The sequence below is a fragment of the Oryctolagus cuniculus genome, chromosome 12 (genome assembly GCF_964237555.1).
Source record: "Oryctolagus cuniculus chromosome 12, mOryCun1.1, whole genome shotgun sequence".
Lineage (NCBI taxonomy): Eukaryota > Metazoa > Chordata > Mammalia > Lagomorpha > Leporidae > Oryctolagus > Oryctolagus cuniculus.
The window spans coordinates 6,375,256-6,394,222 of NC_091443.1; the positions used below are offsets into that span (position 1 = coordinate 6,375,256).

The 18,967-nt window shown below is 55.9% G+C and overlaps 1 long non-coding RNA gene across 1 annotated transcript in view; it reads left to right on the plus strand.

Annotated features, from left to right (window-relative positions):
- The first annotated feature begins 4,628 nt into the window (after positions 1–4,628).
- The window catches only part of LOC138844525 (uncharacterized), an 83,216-nt gene continuing 68,877 nt past the window's right edge, over positions 4,629–18,967 (plus strand). The window contains exon 1 of the long non-coding RNA XR_011380429.1: positions 4,629–4,768. This is a non-coding gene — a long non-coding RNA (uncharacterized lncRNA). The remainder of the gene's footprint in view (positions 4,769–18,967) is intronic.

An 18,967-nucleotide genomic window follows, 5' to 3' on the forward strand; every position in this document is an offset into this window, starting at 1 on the left:
CAACCTAAAAAAAAATACCCCCATCCAACAAATGAAAGTTCAGGAAGTAGCAGCTGCTTCTCAGAGAATAGCAGGTTGGGGATTTCTGTAGCTTTTCACAGCAGGTTTGTTGACTAAAATGCTTTTCCAAACTCAGACGCTGAAATGATTTATAGTTTTTGAAAGAAGTCACTATTTTGGTGTGTTGTTTAGGTGGGGCTGAGACAATCTAATAATCCATGTAGGATGGGGTGGGGGGCTGGGAGGGGGCGTGGACTGTGTGTGACCAAGAGAAGACTTAACTCCAGCAACATGAAAGCCAGTCCGGTCTCCAGGGACGGAATTTGGGAAAGAGCCTGCACACGTCTGCTCCTGGGCTGTAAAGAAATACATTGTTAACAGCGACAAAACAGACAATGCCCTGAGCTCTGCCTGGATTCAGAGCTGAGTTACTCTCAAGATATTTTAGCAGTACTGTTCATTTTGATGGGGTTTCTGGGCCATTTGGAATTCCACCTTTAGCCAACCTACTCTTGGAGTATGGCTACAGAATTCATTTTTTTTTAATTTACTACCCCTCCTCCTGTATTTTCTTTATTTTCTGATGGCCTCCCATAGGGTTAATCTTTTTTTCCCTTTCTTTTATATTTTCCAGTTTTGTTCTCCCCACAAACGACTCAGTGTTTTTCCTGTTCCTGCTGATCACTCATTTGCTGCCTTTCTCTCCTTCCTTCCTTCCTTAAGAGACAGTAAAATGAAAAGAATGGAAGGGGGGTTTCCAAATCACTCCTCTCTGAGCATTATTAATTACTGTTACAAGGCAGGCAATTCTTAACTAACAACAAAGTAGTAAATTACCACTGACTTTCAGATATTTCCCATTTGTCAGCTCTGATTGATTTGATTAATATTCCAGTCCTTGAAATAATTTCAGCTGCTCTTATAATCAGCACGTCCATGGTGCAAAGACAGTCACCCCTGTGTGGGACTTTGCCCTTCTGGTTTTACGATTCCAGTGAAATTTTGGTTTTCATCCCAAGGCCCATAGCTCTGAGGAAAGAGGACCCACAGGGAAATCACAGGGATGGGGTGGTCTGGCTTCCTGCATACCTTCCACTAATTGCATGTCATTTTTGAAAACTTTGTCAAGGAATTCAATTGCATACAAGGAAAAAAACCTTATATCCATGATCTCCTGAATGTGTGTGTGTGTGTGTGTGTGTCTATATTCAAGGTTGGAGGGATGAATTTTTAAATGATTCCTATATTCAGGGAACTCACCAAGTCTAGCCATGTATCCTCCCTCCTCTTAATCAGTTCTCAGAAAGAGCCACACTCCTTTCTGTTCAGACCTATCCAAAACTGGCATTAACTTGTGAGGGGAAAAGGTGCATATGGAGCAGGACCAAAGGGCCTCCCAGACAGCCTACCCAGATGACCTCGCCTTTTGGGAAGGGGGTTATGTTTTTCCAAGTTCCTTTTGTGGTCTGTCATATCTAGAATGTAATTTTTGAAGCTATCAATCCCTGCTGCCTCCAATATCAAGTTTTAATCTTAATTATATTATTAAGTGAAGTACTGTGCTGTCAGGACATTGAATATGATTTATGACGTCTGCCTATTAAAGGATCGATTGTGAATATCACAACTATCATCTATCAATATTCTCAAGCGGGCGCGCGCGCACGCGGGGGGGGGGGTGTTTCTCTGCAGTGGTTATTTGTAATACCAAAATGACAGACTGCAGGAAAACACTCTTTATTCTGGCTAGGACCGGCTCTCCAGATGCAGCAGGTAGCAGGGTGAGGAGCTCAGAGCCTGACTTCCAAGCACATCCCACACCCAGAGTTTAAAGATTTTTTTTTTTCGTGTTAAAACCCTTGAATTCTCCCTGGGGTCTAACAGAAGGAAAACCAGTTTTTTTATTGTGGGGGTGGAGGAAGTAACCCAAAGCTGTCGATATTAGGGGAGAGCGTTTCCTAGCTGCCAGGTGATTCACAATGGGGGTGCAGGGCACCAAAAAGGAGGGGCCCCTTCCCGGTGGATGCTGGTGAGGAATTCTGGGGGCAAATGCCCATCGCGCCTACGCGCCTGGACTCCGAGGAGTCCAATTCTTGGGATCAGTTAAGGTTCTCGGCTCTCGGCCACCCTACATGGATGCTGTTTCCACCTGCCCTCGCCTCCTGTGCCAGGTGCAGAGGCGCAGTGGTCAGGACTGGAGGAGCCAGAGCGCGGAAGCTTTTTGTCTCCAGACAGAACGCGGCGCCTGCTTTTCCCAACCTCTCGGGGCGCGGCACCGAGTCACCGGCGAGTCCCAGCCCCCTGCTTTAGGGGGATGGGAGAGAGAAGCAGAGAATGGAGGAAAACTCCCGACTGGGCGGCGGAAACTGGAGATCAGAGCACCCCAGCGGACTGGGGAGTTGAGAGCGGCCTGTACGCGGCGAGGGGCGGTCTGGGCCACGCCTGGCTCCAGCTCTCCGTGCGCAAGGCCGCGAACCCCGGCCGCTCTTCTCGGGGTGCCGCGACCCCAGAATCGGTTAAGCGTCCCCCGGCACGGCGAGGGAGGCGTCCCTCTCCGGGAGCAGCGTCGCCACGATGCGGGCAGTGGGGAGGCGCAGGACGCAAGGCCTGGGGCCTGCCTGTGTACCTGGCTGTGGTGCGCCAAGAGCTCTCCCCCGACCTGCCCAGGCCTGACCTCCGGGGCCCTCGTGGCACAGTGCACTTTTCTTTCCGGATTCCAACGCCAAGAAGAAGGAACGTGAATAGTATCCGTTGGCTTCCGCTTGCCGAGGCCAGAGGCCTGGGGCCCGCACAGCACGTGGCCACGTGGGCCCGATCGGTTGTCTGGAGGACCTTCTCTGGCCGGCCCTGGGGAGGAAGCTGCGGCCTGGCTGTCGAATGTTTGCAACGCCCCACCTTGTTGAGGGGCAGAAATCTTGACCCCCCCCCCCAAACCGTGCAACTCCACCTACCCCACCACTTTCCCTCCCTGGTCCAAGACACCTGCTCCGTGGCCTATCCTCCACTATGATGGTTTGTCCTTTGCTTTATGGGCTCCGGGAGATGTGGACACAGCGATCTCCACATAGTAGGCGCTCAATAAACGTTCGTGGCGGTTTTTTTTTTTTTTATCATTAGTGGGTACACCCGCTATGCTCCTTGAGGTCGGTCCTCTCGCACACCTCACCAACTTCAACACAACGAGGTCTTTGACCATAAGCCGCCCCTGCCCTTCCGAACCCTGGGGCCCCAGCCTGCCACCCCTAGCATGCTTGGGAGCCTCCTCTGCCCCTCCTCCGGGGTTTTTATCCAAGTCTTGGCCACCAGAGCAGAAGACACAGAAGCCAGGAGCAAGTGCGGGCAGGTCCCTAAGACGCCCAGCAGGTCGGCGCGGCGTGTGTAGGGGGGAGGATGTATTTCGCTTAAATGAGAATATCCAGGCTCATCATCTAAAAATAAATGTAAAATGGAATCCTACAGCGAGCAAGTGTCTGTGGTGGGGAGGGGCAGGCTGGGGCAGGATGAGCCGCAGAGGCGGAGTGGAAGCGTGGGAATGACACTTTTTCTCCCAAGAACAGTTCCGTAGGTAAGCCCATAACCGCCTCCGCCGAGAGCGCGCCGCTACAGACACGAACAACGCCCGTGTACCCAGGATTTAATGGTCCTGCGACCTTAACAAATAAATACCACTCTGCCTTTGGATTCTCTTTATTCTCGATAATAATATTATTCTGCACACGGCGTTTCGGTCCCGGATGGCCCCTGGAGCAGCGGCGGGAGCCAAGTCCAGGACGACCGTCACCTGCTGCGCTACCGCACAGACTTCTGCTCGCTCTCCCCCACCCCTCAGGCTGATGGATATTCTTGGGTCTGGGCCCCTTTAAAAATGACTAATGTCTTGTCAGTGGAGACTGCTTGTCCTCTCTCGATTTCCAACCATTTGCGGTGGGAAGGGGGACCCAGGCGCAGGCCGGGCGGCGCGTGTCACGCGGCCTGCATTGTAGCCTAATCGCCAAAACCTTGGCCTAATTTGCAGCTAATAGGGCTCCAGCGAGGGAGTCGCGAAGAAACCGGTGGCGTAAGGAGCGAGGTTTCAGCTCTGGAGGGATCGGAACGAAGGGACTGACAGGAGGATGCGAGTCCTGCCAATCTCCCCCTTCCCTCCCACTCACACCGGGAGTCGCCTAGCTCGGCTTTCAGGGACACGGCCCTTAGCTTTCCTCGGCCGGCGTCCCCGTCGTTCGTGTCTCTCGGCCCCAGCACCGCGCGCCCGGCTGCGCTGCGGTGCTCACAGACCCCGCGCCCTGCGCCCGGCTTCTCCCAGCCCCCGGGAGGAGGCGCTGGTGCCCGGGTCGGCCTCTGGCTCCTCCCAGCCGGCGTCCAGAAGCCCGCATTCAGAAAGCCCCGCTGGGAGGAGGCCACACACACACACACACACACACACACACACACACATACACACGCACTGCGAGGACGGGAGTTTGATCTTGTCTCATTGGCGTCTCCGGCCTGAAAGGAAAATCGTTTGGGTAAACAGCCAAGCTTCCAGCTTCACGCCCGCACCCGCCCCCGCCCCTCCACCCCCACCTCCGCCGCCTCCCCCACTCCCCTTCAACCCCACCCGCCACCCACACTCGGCTCCGCAGCCTGGCCCCGAGCGAGCTCCGCGCGTCCGGGCGGGAGCCCAGGGCTCCCGGGTTCAAAGGGCCGCAGCCCCGAGGGAATGCCCTCCTCGCTGTGCCCCGGGGCAGAAGCGGACTGCAGGGCGGTGGGACCGGCCTGGGCCACGGTAGGAACCGCGAAACCTCCCGCTTCCCTAAATAGCGCTGGTCCCGGGGGAGGGCGCCGGGGCGCGCGGAGCACCGAGGGACACTTTCGCCAAGACTGAGCGGAGGCCGAGCCCGGGCGGCTGCTTGCGCCTTGGGGCTCTGCCACAACCCCATCGGGACGCCCTGGACCCATCCAGGCGGCCACAGGCGTTTGTCCGTTTCTGTACACCGCCGGGGCAAGGGCTTTGAGCCTGCGTCGGCCGCCCGGCGCTCCGCACACCCTTGGGTGATTAGCCGGCCGCACCTCCCTCCAGGTGGCCTCGGTTCCAGGAAAAGCCTTGAGTGTGCTACTGAGCGTTTTCCAAAGTTTGGTGCTTGTCAAAGGAGAGTCCGTCACTTAACTGGCTGTAAACATAATTAATAGTTATTAACATGCAAAAAAAAAACCCTTTGTGATGTTTTAGAGGATAATAGTCTCTCTCCAGTTCACACTCTCAAACGTGTAGAAAACTTGTAAATCTGAAAATATCCTGGTTAGATGATTAGTCCTGATTTATGGTGATTTTTTTTTCTCCTTCTCTAATGAAATTCTTCTTTCTGCTCCCTTCCTCAGTCTGCTGTTTCTTTTTCTTTCTCCCAGTCTCAATCTTACTGTAATCCAGGAGTCATTAGCAACACCCTCTGGCTACATGTTTTGCATCAGTGAAACATTGTGACATAGTTGTAATACAAACTCTGCCGCCTTGCACTGCATCTTGCGGTAGGAAGTGTAATAGCAATAAAAATCATTTTTCATCTCCAGGCATTATTCGGTGTGTGGGGGGGAAGACACAAAACCCAAACGTGAGAAGAGGAAGGGGTGCAGGAGAGAGAAAAGAAAAGCAGAAAGAGGAGGGAGGGAGGGAAGGAGAGAAAGAGACAGAAGCAAATGAAACCTTTCCAGTTTAGGACTTTTCTTCTCCAAACTGTAGACGTGCAGGTCCAAGTCTATCATTTAGGCACCTCTTTGCTGCTTTTGTCCCTGCTCCTCACGGATGGGCCCTCAGTGGAAAAATTGCCTCTCAGCTCCTAGGGGCTCTCGGCAGGTGTCTTCTCCCCAGGTTAGAACACTGCCCCACCCCAGGAAGTCCCAGGATTCCTAGAGGCTCAGCCACCCCACCTCATCTGCCCTGCAAGAGGAATGCTCATCAAAATTCTCGAGTGATACTAGGGCCTCTCTGCTGTGTGATGGCTCAGGAATCCTAGACTGATGGAAGAGGGACCAGCCACCCAGAAAGCAAAGCTGGCTATTTTCCCGGGGTAACCCCGTAATTTCCCAGCCCTAGGGACCCTGGTCTGCAGTGGGGGCACTCTACCCCTGACTGCCCCCTGGGGGGGTCCTCCCTGACAATTCAGGGCAGTACTGGGTTCAAGAGAAGACGCCCTTGTTGAGTTTGCTCAGGTAGGGAAATTCAGGGGCCCATAGCCTGCACACACTCTCTGTCCTCAGCTCAGCCATCATTTTGTGTGGGATCCACTGAAATTATTAATTTTAAAAATATGAAACTTACAACCAAAACTACATTAGATGAAGGTTGTGGACCCCCCTTTCAAAATAAGGCAACCCGGCAAATCCTCACGGTACCACAATGGAGGGGCACCACTTAGCAGTCGTGTTTGGCGAGTGAAATTTGTTTTCACTGCTAACACCTATCTCTGGGATGATTCGCTTTGGGAACAAACTGAAGACGTTCCACAGACGGGGATCATGTCTTTCGTCTATTTAATAATTGCGTGGATGGGCCGGCGCGCGCGGCCGAGCCTCCTACGTTACCGTAAGGGTCCAGTGGGGTGCACTTCGAAGAAGCGCAGACTTTGCAACTCTTGCCGTCTCTCCTGCCGCGGGCTGATAGGTGCATTTTGTGGGTTTTTTTTTTTTTTATATTTATTTATTTTTTTTGGCCACCAAAGCTGGACACGGTCCCGTATGAGGTCCCCGGAGGCTGGCGACTGGCGCAGCAAGAGCCCCTCTGATGCCCGAAGGACCAAAGGGAAAGGATTTGGGGGAAGGGGGCGGGAATCCTCATTAAGAGGGGATGGCATCACAGTCACCGGCCTCAAGGGAGACGCTCGAATCGCCACAGCAGCCCTCCCTGGTGGTGGCGGCTCACTCCCCCGCTCGGGGCACTGGCCCACAGTGGGTGGAATTGTGCCTGGGTACCTGGATGTGTATTTCTGTCCCTGTTATTCTCCCTTGCAGCCTGTGCGGGCACTGTGGGGGATAGGGGTCACGGGTAACGGTCTGTAACCCGTGGGAAGGAGGCCTGGGTGCTTCGGCTTCTCCGGGGCTTGCAGGAGCCGGAAAAGCCCGGGTTATGTTCAAGTCCGGCTGCAGGACGCGGGCAGGCTCCGTAATCCCCTCTTCCGCAGCGAGGTGGCGCTCCAGGGCACGGCAGGCAGCGCGCCCCGCTCCGCACCGCCGAGCGCGGCCGCCCCGGCACTTCAGCGCGGGGGTCTTCACGCCGCACCGCCGAAGGCCGCGGAGCGCGCTGGCACGCCTAGGCCGAGGGTCCCGCGCGGCGGGCGGAGGCCCGAAGCCCCCACGCGGCGAGGCGGTGAACGCCTGCGAGCGCAGCCGGTCATCCGCGAGATTGCACCTGTGCGGAGGCGCGGGCGAGCTCCGCGCTCCGACTGCGGGGCCGCAGGCTCAGGGCCTCGGCGGAGGCGGGCTCCGACCGCGCCAAGAGCCGCCCGGCGATCCTCGCAGCCCGAGCTCGGGGGCTTCGCTGTTTCTCTTCCTCTTTCCTTCCTTTTTAAAGAAAAAAAAAATACTAATAAAGGAAAGAAAATCGAATGCGCTTGACCTTAGTTCCAAACTAGGCAGTGTCCTGTTTGTTTTCCTTTTCCTTCCAATTTTTTTTCCTTCGGTCACCTTTGCTTCCTCTGTAATTTCCCCTCTTTTCCCTTCTTTCGTTCTTTATTTTTCCGTTTTCCTACCTATTTCTGAAAGCTGGTGTGTGTGTGTGTGTGTGTGTGTGTGTAAGAGAGAGAGAGAGAGAGAAAGAGACAGAGACAGAAAGGGGGAGAGAGAGAGGACAGGGGTTTGACCAGCAGCCTTAGAAGACCCCAGCACTGGGGAACAGGCAGAAAAACTGAAGGAACCGCTTGGGTTTCTGGCGCGGCCTTCGGTCCATGCTGTTTCGCCCTCGCACCTGGCCTTCCTGGGGGGTCTGTCTCAAGCGCGCTCAGTTCCAGGCGCCCGAGAGGAAACGCTGCTTCCAGCCGGCTGCCGTGCGGCCCTGTGAAGCCGTTTTTGTGCGGTGGTGTCACGATTCGCAGCATTGCTAGCCCTGCAGAACATCCCTGGCGGCGGCGCGGGCGGGATCTCAGCCTTGGGCACCGGGCCTGGGTCCGGACTGTCCCCGAGAAGTTGAGTGTGGCTGCACGCGGTGACCGATTTGCAGCCAGCTGCACCTCTGCGGTAATTCCGGCTCCCCTTAACCTTCCCTGAAGTTTTCTCGTACAAATGGAGGCCTTCTCAGCCTAATTTCAGAGTCTGCAGAAACTCAGAAGGTCAGGCCATTAGGAATGTTAACGCGCCGACCACGAATTACAAACATGATCTAAAAGTCTCTTTCAATTCATTTCTTCAAGTGTTTATTTGAGCTAAGTGATGAAAAGTGACAGTCATGAAATAGACAGCTTTTAAAAGTAATGAAGTCAGATGAGGCTTTAACCTGTCGATTGCTATAAATCAACTTTGAAAAACACGAATAAAGAATGTTATGTGGGCACCTAACCGCCAGCATTTGCTGAGCCTGCCGCCGGCCCTGGAGCTGCCTGACTCGGTCAGACCCTGGCCTGGAGTGTGACCCCTCCGGGCCTGGGACCCCACCTATGAAAGGAGACATTTTGGGCGTGTGGGCCCCAGGTTTGGACCACTGCATTTCGCCCATGCAGGTGACCCCAGCCCTCAGCAAAGTGGTAAATGCAGGGGCACCGCTGGCCAGGGGACTTTAGGCTGCTGTAGACAGGGGATCAGCCCAGCTTGTCAACCTGTCCCGAAGGGCTCCGGCATGCAGAGCTCTGTGAACCCTACGAACTCTGTGGAAATGGTGGCAGCAAAGGCCAGAGAGGAAGAGGAGCAGACCAAATTTCCTAGGGCCCTGGAAGGGGGGGTGGGGGTGGGCAGAGGTTAGGATCTTGGTGACATTAAATGACACTCATCTTTGAGGGCAATGACGGGGAAACCCAGCCAAAGGGAGATCTGGTAGTATTCGTCTGGAGGTGTGGAGTAGATGGGGAGGAGGAGGGCTACTGTTTCCCTGCCCCCAGCTAGGGGGGCCCAAAACGGCTTCGGAAAAAAGTGAACTGATGTGGCGGTTCAGAGTCAACTTTGCAGGTGCCCTTGGCGACCTCAGTTCCACACAACTATAATTTCGCCCGCAGCAAGGCCTGGGGGACAGGGAGTAGTCCTCTTCCCCGTAACATTCCCCCCTCTGCCCCCAAAACCCAGCGCCGTCCCCATGAAGCCCCAGCCTCTGAGAGTGCTCGGATCTGCTGGTGTCTCTCGCCCGACGCTTCCCCGAAGCAGAGCGGGCGCAGAGCGCTTCCCGCCCCGCCGCCCCAGTTCTTGGATAAATAGTGGCACCAAGGGGCGCAGGCTACGGGGAGCCCGCAAAAAGTCCTGCTCCCTCTTCCCTGCCGCCCGCAACTTCCTCCCTCTCCAATCACTTCCGGGGGTCTACTGGGAAGAAGGAGTGCCCCTCGCCCCGTCCTCCCAACCCTTGACGACCAAGAGCATCGAGGAGAAAGCGCAGGGCAAAACACCCGGTTAGGGTAGAACCTGCCCGGGGCCCGCACGCGCCTCCCCCGAAGTTGCCTCACTTTTGGCTGGAGGATCGCTTCAGGGAAGCCCTCCGAGGCTGAGACCCAGGCAAAGTGCTTGGGAGGGACCGGGGAAAGGACACGCCCTGCCCGCCGGCGACTCCCGGGCCAGCTGACCCGGTGGCTCCGCTGGGTCCCCTCCTGGCCTGCGCCGCCTCGCCGCGGCCTGGGAGCCTGTTGTCCACTGCAACGCCCTCTCCCCGTTCAACTCTGATTTCCTTTCTTGGGGCACCCAGAGGCGAGAAGGGAGAGTCCAACACTGTACTACCTCGAGCAAACGGGAGGCGGGCTCGACTTGGGCCCAGCCCGCCCTCGAGGTGAGCAAGGGCTGAAACTTGACGGCCTCGCCAGTTCGCGTAGGCTAAGCAGCCACCGCCCCCAATCCGTCGTGCTGGTTGGCGGCGCCAGGGCTGCCTGCGCCCCCCGGCTGGGGCAGCGTGGCCGTGGGGGGCCCTCCTGGACCTCGGCGGTGCTGGCGCTGGGCCATTGGCAACTTTCATTTTCCCGCCTGGAGGGAAACTCGACGGAGGGGGACGGTGGAGGCTCCTCCTCCACTCCGCCCCGAGGCAGCCGGGGCTCGGCTATCGGTGCGTCTCCGCCCGCCCGAGCGTTTCCATAAATCAGGCCGCTGGCAGGCTGCTAATTAGCTCCGACCGAAAAGAATGAGAGTTCCGTAGCGCACGGCGGGGTGGGGGTGGGAGGCTCGGTAGGTGGGAGAGCAGAATTTCCCCAGGGCCAGCAGGAGACCCCTCCTCCCCGCGGGGCACCTCAGCCTCCCACCCCCAGCCCAGACCAGCGTGGGTCGCCTCCCCCAGACACGGCCTGCAGGCCGGATCACAAGCCTCCCGCGCCGCGCGCACCCCCGCGCCGCACCCAGCCCGCCCACCCACGCCGAGGCCCCGGCTCCCACTGGCTGAGCAAGCCGAGCCTTGGGGAACTCCGCCAGCACCCCCAGCGATATCGGAAGACTTTCAGAACTCATCCCCAGGCGCTCTCCCTGCAGCCCGGAGCCTGCGGTTGCCGGGCCCGCCGGAACGAGCTGGGAGCCGGCTCTGGGGGGAGTGGGGGGGTGCGGGCAGCTCAGAGCTTTGGCGCAGGGGCTTCCCAGAGATCGCGCAGGTTTTTGCGGACGGGGCGCTGTCACCCTGTCCCGCCTCCCCCAGTGAAAAGGCAAGGCGGTCAATCAAGATTAGCAATGACATTAAAGTTGGATTATTGATTTCCATGTAAATTGCGAGACCAGAGCTCTGCGAGTGAGAACGACCTGTGTTTTCCCCTTTCCTCCCCCACCCTCCGCCAGGCCCGCCGCGCTCCGGGCCCCTCCCAGCCCTTCCCGCCCACCGCCTGGCAGGGACTCTGAGATGACATCACCGCGGAGACCCGCGGCCTCCCCGCCCCCGGCTCCTGGACCCGGGGAGGAGATTGACAGGTGTCGCTCGCCAGGACAATGCCTTCCAGGTGTCACCGTCGCACTGCCATCATTCCTAACCTGCCCTCGTGGGCCTCTTCCCTCTGACCCACCTACGACTCCGTTTTCTCCTCTGGGGGAGGCCCGCTCACCCTGCCCGTCGCCCAAGCTCGCCCTAGAGTCTGTGCTCTGGGCCGCAGGTCTAGAGTTGCAGGCCGGGGCCGGCACCGACGGGTGGGGGTGTCGGGCACTCCTGCTGCCCGCGCGGGGCCTCTTTGGAGATGCCAAGAACTCTGGAAGGATTCCAGGCTGCGGCAGCCGGGGAGTGGGCAAAGAGGGGGCTGTGTGTGTGTTTTAGGATAACCAGCGCAGTCTTTTGGACTTCCCTGTCTCCGAGTTCCATCTTCCGCCCCCGTCACGAGAGCGCGCGCGCGCGCGCGCACACACACGCACACACACACACAGAACAGACGCGAAGATAATCCTGCCATCTGGCAAATCCCAAATTTGGCGACCAAGCTGGGAAAGCAACAGCGACATCTCATCCCCGGAGCAGGTCCTGCCCGACCCTCCGGAGCTGGGGCGAGGCCATGGTGGGCTCTGCCCGCACCTGCCCCCTTCTTCTGCCCCCCCCCCCCCGCGGGATCCCAGCGCCGACTCCCGGCACTTAGCGCAGGATCTCCGCTGGAGGCCAGCGAGTGCAGGGGCCCGCAGTGGGGGGCTGGGGTTGCGTAGCTTGGATCGTACTTTCTCCCAACACTGACTCAAAGAGCTAAAACCCAAATCCGGCTTCTTCATGTACAACCGAATGTAATTTATAGCTGGGCGGCCTGTCGGCGGCGATTTAAATCATTTGATGATAAGGATCACACTTATTAGATTCCTTCAAAGCCGATGGGGGTTTCTCTCTCTCTCTCTCTCTCTCTCTCTCTCTCTCTCTCTCTCTCTTTCGGAGAACATTTGTGCTAAATTGCACAGTGCGGGTGTGCTAACTGTCGAAAGTTTGACATCAAAGGAGCTAATATTTTTTAGTTACCAGAGAAGCTGTCTGTCTAAATAAGAATATCTTAATTACTGCATCACAAAGGTAGAAAGAGGGTCGAATTTGGAAAGGGGAGAGGCAGAGCGCGCCCGGCTTGATGCGCTCTCCGCGTGGACCGATGCGCGGCTCTTCCTCAGGCCTGTTCCGGTTTTCTTCCCTGTCGCCGTGGATCCTCTGAACTTTCTATGTAAACACGTTGTCAGTGGGGACATAATCTTCTCGGGTTCTTATTAGAAGAAATTTCCATCCTCTCTCGTTCTAGATTAGGCAGTGGAGTCCGCTCCATCAATGAAGGGACGAAGGTTTCGTGGACAATAATGTGGCAATTGTTGATGGTTTGTGACCCATAAAATGTGGAGGTGACTGTTCTGGCTTTGGTATGTAATTATGCAAAACACTTTCCATAAAGACTTGCCATTCGATCTAATGGCAGTCCCTGCGGTCTATTTCAGAAAGGGAGGGTCTATGTACAGAAAGGAGAAAAGTAACATTTGTTTTAACACAGGTTTTATGGGGGGGGGGGGAGGAACGGATAAATACAAACACATCGCAACACCGCCCAAAGTATTTTTTCGAGTCAAATTAAAATAATTACGAGGGAGTTTAATAAGTTAATCATAGCAACACGGCTCATCCAAACACGGAGGGAGGGGGCTCAGGCGTCAGCCCATCACCTCCAGTCCTCGCCTGTACTGGGGGAGTGGCGGTTCGCCTCTGGGGCTTGCAAGCATGGGGGTCCTCCCTGTCCCACCTCAGTCCACCTGGAGGCCCGGCTGGCACTGGGGGAGGGGCGGGCGACGTCTCCAGCCCAAGGTCTGGTACCCAGAATAATTTGGCGCGAGGATTTTAAACAAAAACAGCCCTCACCCAAGAAGCGCATTTCGCCCCTCCTCTTCTGCGGTTCTCTCAAGGCACCCCCCCTCCAACTTAGGGTCCCACACTTAGAAGGTAGGCAGGAAGGAGTCCGGGGCAGGAACGGGAGCCTGACTGACTGGGGCGCAAGGTCTACACCCACCGCCCACGTTCAGAGACGCCAGCAGCCGGGCCCGCTCTCAACACCTTTCGCGAGCCACCTGAGGTCTTGTTTTGTTTTAAATAATAACACAAATAATTTAAAAGGCCTGAAAGAGAGCGGAGTGAGATGCCAGGTTCACCACTGCTCCGCGCCCAGCTGTGGCCGCTGGCTCTAAAGCAAGCGCTTCCCTGCTCCTGCCCCCCACCGGCCCCCAGCTCCGCAGAGAGACGAACCCCACTCTCCCGGCACATCCTCTGCCCAGCGTCGCGGGCTCGCCGCCCGCCGCACGGTGACGTGGCCGAGTGAGCCCGCAGACGCAGGCGACAGGGGATTTTTTCAAGGGGGAAATGATGATTAAAAGAGAGAGTCATCTAAATATCAAAGTGACACATGGGGAGACCTGGAAAAAATATTTAAGCTAATGAAAAGCAAATAAAGAAGCAGACACTTAGGCTGCGAAATTAAATATTATGTTTAAGATGGTGATTTTGTGCGGGCTTGAAGATTTCCGATTCATGTACACATAATAAACACTCGGGTTTGTCGTCTGGAGGTGCAAATCTGAAAGATATTCCAACAAATGAAGTGCTGGCAGAGAGAGGAATAAAGAGACCGGTGCCTGTCAGGGGTCAGGCAGCCTGAGATTGCTTCTAGAGATCTTTTGAAAATTTCACACGATTGAAGGCTTAGGGGCTTCACTGCGTTCGCATTTCAAACTCAGATCAGTGGGATCACAATCAAAAATAGAGGTCTGGAAAATTTTGATGCAAAGATGGCCACGGGCTGCGGTGCTTCCCTCGCTCGCTCTCTTTTTTTCCTTTCCGAGACAGACACCCTGACACGGCTGTGATCCTCTGGATGACAGAGTCGTCAGAAAAGAGAGAGAAAATTGCATCTTGTCTCGTAACTTCCTTTCAGTCAAAAGGAATTTAAGGTCTTATTTTCAATAAAAGAGGCGGGGTAGGGGGTGGGAAGATGGTTTGTTTCTGGCAGGCATAGAAAGCTGAAAAGAATTTCAGATTTCATAATTAATGATCTATTCCTAGACATTTAGGTTTGATTCTTTTCATTTATCCAAATTGAGGTGATTTCTTACTAAATTTACAGCCCAGCCTTACATTGAAAAATTCAGCCAAATTTCCTGCACCGGTCAATCGTATGCAGGTGCGTAAGCATGATGACACGAGTGTGCATTTCAACATATATGTATGTGTGTGCACATACAACTTTTACCCCTAAACCTGCGCTTTGGTCTGGCTGCTGCCCACCCTGTGCTCTATGGAACTTAATGCTCACTCATATTTTGCTCACCTCCAAAGTTGTCAACACTTTCTGGTTCAAAAAAACTGGGGGGGAGGGGCACAGAAAAATCAATTTTCTCTGCAATTGATTCAACAGGAAAGAGAAAATATAGAAGGATCCAGGGAGGGGAGTTCTGGGAAAGCAGATCTAACCGGGAAACTCTAAATGGGGCTATTGCTAGAGATGCAAAGAAGCTGTCCGGACAGCCAGGGGGACAAGGGTGATGCCTTGAGAACAACCCCAGACCTGAGGGAAATTATGTCAAACCACGAATCCTCTGGATTTGATTGCTATCGATTTCACAAATTTAGGGAGAGCAGAAGAATGGATGACTATAGTATTCCTTTGCCAGTTTTAGTTTTTACCTACCTTAGACAAACAGACAAGGTGGTTTGGGAAATAACCTGAATTACAGTTCAGTTTCACTAACTCTAACACCAAGATGAGAACTTCCTTTAAGTGCACATAAGAGGAGTTTGTGCAGGAGGAAAGCCACAGTGGAGGAAGAAGAGACACAGATTAAAAAAAAAGTTTCCTGTTTTCTGAATTAGCTACTGTTCATAATGTGTATTGTTTCACAGGTGGGCAGAAGGTAGAAATTGTTAGGAATTGGTCTAACTGGGTAAGTTTAAATGTTTGACTCCTCCAGCAGATTTCGGGCTCCTAGGCAGACCCCCAAGGGCTGGTCCCAGCCATCCCGATCGGGTGGAGCAAGAAAGCTGGGCTTGTGGCACCAGGGCTTTGGAGAGGTGTGGACTGTGAATGACCCTCAAGTCCCCCATCCAGAGTCCTCCTGGACTCTCACCCCGGAGGTTTGGAAGTGCACCGCCGGCCGGACGTCTGCGTGGCTGCACTGCCCTCAGGCTGGCTTCTCCGAGTATTTTTTTTTTTTCCGGAGCCACAGTAAAGGGATAGAGAGAAAGTTCTACATTCGCGTTTAAAATACTTGAGCAGAGATGGAAGCGAAGGGGAGTTTTCTCTGGAGAAGGGCCACCCACAGGGCTCTCAATCTCAGTCTTTAGGGGTCTCCTAGGAAGGACCCAGGCCCCCAGCTGGGCTTTAAAAGCAGGGTTTTTGCAGTGAATGCGAGGAGGCCCGTTCTGGCGTCCGGGAGAAGCGCTCCTAGAGAGTAGAGCCGGCAAGATGAATCAGGAAAGCGGCTCGGCGGAAAAGCGGACCGTGGCTCCTGGAGCCCCGAGGCCGCACAGCCGGTTAGTGTTCCGCTGAGATCAGCTCCGCCGCGGGCTTGTCCCCTGAGCCAGGCCCGAGAAGGCTCTGGGGCTCCTCCGGAGGACCGTGGGAGGGCCTGGGCTTCCCCGACCAGCGCTGCTTAAATACACCGCAGCAGAGGTCTTGAGGGCCGCCTACTTTGCCCACAAAACACGGGTTTTCCCTGCCAGGAGGGGAGGCGAGGTCCGCGCAATTGGATGCAGTCAGGGACAGGCGCGGATGGCTCCCTCGAAACTTTTCAACCAGGAACTCTAGCGGCGGGAAGATGGCCAACCCGGATCCCAGGTTCCGCTGACCTGCTGCTACCAGGACAGGTTTCCCGTCCCATCGCCAGCCCCGAGAGCGAGGACTCGCGGGAAACCGTCCCCCCCCCCCAAAAAAAAAAGTCAAGGCCCAGAGGAGAGGTCAGAGGCACCAAGGAGCTTGAAATGGCGCTTCCAGATTTTCAAGCAAAGCCGAACACAGCCCAAATGCCTTATGCCGTGTGGGCCGCAGCTCCCGCGATCCGTCTGGGGCAGAGCCGGCACCACTCGCTGCGCTCCGGGTCCATCGGGACCAGCCCTGGGAATGAGCTGCTGCAGGCTTCCGCCTGACTGACCCCGAATCCAGAGACCCCGCGTGTGCCTCTGTTCACATGTGCTCGCCCCTTCCCAACAAGTGGGCTGCGGGGGGCGCAACCCATAGGTGGGACCGCGTGGAGCGCAGGGGGAGAACTGCGGGAAGCTGCGGTCTGGGCTGCTGCCGACCGGGCCCCATCCCAAACCTCTGCTTTTTCCTGGAGTCAGACCCTGAAAGCGCTCAGGGCCTAGCCGAATACTGGGCGAGGAGGAGGGCACTTCGGGAGGCGTCTTCCCAGAAAACCGAGTGTTTGCCGCGCCTGGAAACCTGCTGCGTCCGCGGGTCGAGGTCTGCCCTGCTGGCGGCGAGAGCGCGCTCAGACTCCCGCCTCTCGCCATCTCTGCCTTGTCTAAGATATATATATATATATATATACACACACACATATATATATTTAAATATCATGAAACTGAACACTGCAGGCGAGGCAACGCCTTTCTTCTTGTTTTGCGATGACACGCACTAACTAAAATCCTCTTTCAAGCCATCTTCGCTCTAACTTCAAAGGAGCGCACGCTAATTTTACTATTATTTAACCGATTTCTGAGGCCCGACTGGTGAGAGGGTTTCCCCCTCCGCAACCCTCCCTCTAGATTGAGTTTAATGAGGACAGTAAGGGGCTAGCACCACTCCTGTCTTCCGCTCCCATTAAAAGTTTAAAGGAAAGGCACGTGCTGGTTATTTTCAGTGAACTGTGAATCAAAATACACCTGCAGAGGACCCGGCCTTTGCTTGGTTGCCTGCAGTCCAGGCCACGTGGGGTTTAGTGGGTGCCCTCTGCTGGCACGAGGCCCCCTGGTCAGAGCAGTGATGAGAGTGCGTGGGCGGCAGCTACACTCGGAGGACCACACCCACATGCAGCTTTGCCACTGGGAACTCAAGCTGTTCCTTGCAGGCTAGGGCTGTAGGGTGGAAGGGAACGCGAAGAACTTTTAAGCGATCTGTTTGAGGCCACGTCCAATGTTTAGGATTTCTTGCCAATTTCTCAGTGTGTTTCTGTCCAGATAGACTAAGCTCTATGGAGTTAATTAACCTGTGGTCCAGCTACAATTAATACAAGCGAAACAGGAGGGTGTAGGGGGTTTCCAAAGGTGGGCGGGAGGGAATCAAAGTAACCGACTCTAGCAGGATTCCTTCACACCGGTGAGTCACCGTTAGTTACCGGCTTTCCAGCTGCGAGGACGCTGTGCGCCATTTACTGTAATTGAATTGCTGTTATAACACCTTTCAAGGGGAGAGCAATGCTTTCAAAAAAAGTTGCGCTGGCGGCCTGTGGCTGCCTGCTTTCCTCGTGGCTCACTGGGGGCTGGCTGGGCAGCACTGTGCCACGTGGATGGGGGTGCCTGGCTCAGAGGGCTCTAGGATGGATCCCCAAGGAGCCCAGTTTCAGGCGAATTCATGCAGGGCCATGGTCGACCCTGGCCTTACTCTGATCTGGAGATGCCTAGGACTCCCGAGTGGGCCAGAACACGAAGCCGACCCTGAATAAGGCATGGGGGGCAGGACCTGGAATTGTAGAGACAGAGAAAATCAATAGCAGTCGGGCATCAACTCCGCCTGACCAAGGCCTTTGCTCTCACTCTTGCATTTGATCTGGAGCTCTTGGCTCAGCCTCACCTCCCCCTCTCTTTCCTTCCAGTCTTGGTGCCTCTCTGGGAACCTCCTGGCGGCAAGAAAAGTTTCCTGCTGCAGGGCTAAGAGTCAGAGCCTAGGGTTCCGTGCTGGGATGCGGCACCCTGAGCTCCATCCCTCTCCCACAGCTTGGATCCACCCCCCTTCCCCAGCCTCCGGTTGGTTTGCAGGCCTGGAGGGTGGGAGGCTGGAGGGTAGGGGACCTTGAAACCAGCAGAATCAGCCACCACCTGCATTTCTCAGCCCCAGAATCTGGCTCCATCCTCGGCCAGTCAAATCTTGGCTCACTTCTGCCACCTCCATCCCTTCTCCCTCTCTACCCCAGGAGTGTTCTCACTTTGACTCTGGGGCCCAAACCTTCCATCACCCTTCACTGGTCCCTCTCAGGATCTGCACACTGCTTTCTAGGCACAGAGAGCAAACCGTGGACTCAGATCCTTCCCGCGGCCTTTGGCGCTGTGGCCAGGAGCGCAGCAGATTGGAAAAAGTCGCTAGAGGCGGAGAGGGGAGCTGTCCCCACTCTGTCGCCCCAATGGAGTCCTCATGGCTACTTTTAAAAGCGGTTCCAATGGAAAGCCAAGCCCTCGAGGCTGGAGTGTGCATTCCCGGTCTTGCGAGGGTGTCCAGAGTGTGGTTGCCACGAGTGCACTGGGCCCAAAGGGAGCCCCCACGGACCCGGCATCCTCAGTCCCATGTGACCACGAAGGTCAGGGTTCTGTGGGAGCTCGCGCCCGCGCGGGACCCGCAGCTACCTGCGAGGTGCGTGGCAGAAATGAACGTGGCGGTGGAGTGCAGAGCAGGGCATTGGAACTGCCGCCCCAGCGCGGAACAGGGGACAAAGCGGGCGCGCTCTGGGTTGAGGAGGCGGTCCCCGCAGTCTGACCCTCCGCACCGGTCCAGGATGCCTTATGGCTGGCGTTTGGGATTCGCCTGAAGTGCGTGCGCTCGTGTGTGTGTGTGTGTGTGTGTGTGTGTGCGCGCGCGCGCGCGCGCTTTCTTGCGCACTTGGCAAGGGCAGTGAGAGGAAGATTGGGGCGGGGCTGCGAGGGCTTGGCGTGCCGTGACTCTAGTTGACTTTTTTTACTGGGACATCCTCAGCCTCCGTT